The 2,735-nt window shown below is 41.1% G+C and overlaps 1 non-coding gene across 1 annotated transcript; it reads right to left on the bottom strand.

Annotated features, from left to right (window-relative positions):
* Positions 1-870: 870 nt before the first annotated feature.
* Positions 871-978, bottom strand: LOC130953155 (small nucleolar RNA R71). Its single transcript, XR_009075327.1, has one exon. It is a non-coding gene; the product is annotated as a small nucleolar RNA R71 (small nucleolar RNA).
* Between the last annotated feature and the right edge of the window lie 1,757 nt (positions 979-2,735).

Here is a 2,735-nt window from a genome sequence, read left to right as displayed (position 1 = left end):
TTTCAATCAAATCTTTTCAACTTCTAATTTTAAAATCTTTTTCAAAAATCACTTGATTTCTTTTTCACTTTGAATTTTCAAAAATTATCAATCAAATTTTCAAAATGTTTTCAAAATCTTTTAATTGAATTTTAGAAAATTCTCTTCCCTCCTTCCCACATCCTTCTATTTATGGAGTACCACTTCTTCTAAATGCACAATTCGAACCTTATCTAATTAAAGTTCGAATTCCCCTTCTCCTTCTTCTTTCTATTTCTCTTCTCCTCTGACACTTCAAGGAATCTCTATACTGTGACATAGAGGATTCCACACTTTCTTTTTCTCTTCTCTTTCATATGAGCAAGAGCAGAGACAAAGGCATTCTTGTTGAAGCTGACCCTGAACCTGAGAGGACTTTGAAGAGAAAGCTAAAAGAAGCTAAAGCACAACTCTCTTTAGAGGACCTGACCGAATTCTTCAAAGAAGAAGAACACATGGCAGCAGAAAACAACAACAATGCCAACAATGCAAGGAAGGTGCTGGGTGACTTCATGCACTACTCCTGATTTCTATGGGAGAAGCATCTCTATCCCTGCCATTGGAGCAAACAACTTTGAGCTAAGCCTCAATTAGTTTCTCTAATGCAACAGAATTGCAAGTTCCATGGACTTCCAATGGAAGATCCTCATCAGTTTTTAGCTGAATTCTTGCAAATCTGTGACACAGTCAAGACTAATGGGGTTAACCCTGAGGTCTATAGACTGATGCTATTCCCTTTTGCTGTAAGAGACAGGGCTAGAATATGGTTGGATTCTCAACCAAAGAAAGCCTGGACTCTTGGGAAAAGCTAGTCAATGCCTTCTTGGCAAAGTTTTCCCACAAAGATGGAGTAAGCTTAGAGTGGAAGTCCAAACCTTCAGACAGAAGGATGGAGAATCCCTCTATGAAGCTTGGGAAAGATACAAACAATTAATCAGAAGATGTCCCTCAGACATGCTTTCTGAATGGAGCATCATAGGTATTTCTACGATGGTCTCTCTGAACTATCTAAGATGTCCTTGGATAGCTCTGCTGGAGGATCTCTTCATCTGAAGAAGACACCTGCAGAAGCTCAAGAATTGATTGAAATGGTTGCAAATAACCAATTCATGTACACTTCTGAAAGGAATCCTGTGAACAATGGGACTAGTCAGAAGAAGAAAGGAGTTCTTGAGATTGACACTCTGAATGCCATATTGGCTCAGAACAAAATATTGACTCAACAAGTCAATTTGATTTCTCAAAAGTCTGTCTGGAATGCAAAATGCACCAAACAGTACTAAGGATGCTTCATCTGAGGAAGAAGCTTATGATCCTGAGAACCCTTCTATGGAAGAGGTGAATTACCTAGGAGAACCCTATGGAAACACCTACAATTCTTCATGGAGAAATCACCCAATTTCTCATGGAAGAATCAAGAGAGACCTTAACAAGGTTTCAATAACAATAATGGTGGAAGAAACAGGTTTAGCAATGGCAAGCCTTTCCATCATCTTCTCAGCAACAGACAGAGAGTCTAAGCAGAATAATTCTGACTTAGCAACAATGGTCTCTGATCTAATAAAGACCACTCAAAGTTTCATGAATGAAACAAGGTCCTCCATCAGAAATTTGGAAGGACAAGTGGGTCATGAGCAAGAAAAGTTACTGAACTCCCTCCTAGCACCTCCCAAGTAATATAGAAGAAAATCCAAAAGGAGAGTGCAAAGCCATAGACATGGCCGAATATGGGGAGGAAAGAGAAGAGGAGGACGCCACTGAGGAAGACCTCAGTGGGCGTATACCAATCTCCTCTGAGTTCCTCAATGAGGAACAATGGGAATCTGAGCCTCAAAATGAGACCATAGAGATTCCATTGGACTTACTTCTGCCATTTATGAGCTCTGATGAGTATTCTTCCTCTGAAGAGGATGAGTATGTCACTGAAGAGCAAGTTGCTAAATACCTTGGAGCAATCATGAAGCTGAATGACAAGTTATTTGGAAATGAGACTTGGGAGGATGAACCTCCTGCTCACCAAAGAACTGGATGACTGTCTAGGCAGAAACTGCCTCAAAAGAGGCAGGATCCTGGGAAGTTTTATACCTTGTACCATAGGCACCATGACCTTCAAGAAGGCCTGTGTGACTTAGGGTCAAGTGTAAACCTCATGCCCCTCTGTAATGGAGAAATTAGGGATCCTTGAGGTGCAAGCTGCAAGAATCTCATTAGAGATGGCAGACAATTCAAGAAAACAAGCTCATGGACTGTAGAGAATGTTTGGTAAGATTGAAGACCATTACATCCCTACTGATTTCATAGTCCTAGAGACTGGGAAGTGCATGGATGAATCCATCATCCTTGGCAGACCCTTCCTAGCCACAGCAAAGGCTGTGATTGATGTTGATAGAGGAGAGTTGATCATTCAAGTGAATGGAGAATCCTTGGTGTTAAGGCCCAAGGACATCCCTATCATCAGGAGAGGAAGCATGAAGAGCTTCTCTCAAAACAGAGCCAAGCAGAGCCCCCACAATCAAACTCTAAGTTTGGTGTTGGGAGGCCACAACCAAACTCTAAGTTTGGTGTTGAAACCCCACATTCAAACTCTAAGTTTGGTGTTGGGAGGTTCCAACACGGTTCTGAGTATTTCTGAGGCTCCATGAGAGTCCTCTGTCAAGCTAATGACATTAAGAAGCGCTTGTTGGGAGGCAAACCAATGTTTTATAGTTAACTATTTT

This window comes from Arachis stenosperma, chromosome 9 (genome assembly GCF_014773155.1).
Source record: "Arachis stenosperma cultivar V10309 chromosome 9, arast.V10309.gnm1.PFL2, whole genome shotgun sequence".
Classification (NCBI taxonomy): domain Eukaryota; kingdom Viridiplantae; phylum Streptophyta; class Magnoliopsida; order Fabales; family Fabaceae; genus Arachis; species Arachis stenosperma.
The sequence above is the reverse complement of the archived record's forward strand: the minus strand, read 5'-3'. Positions and strand labels throughout refer to the sequence as shown.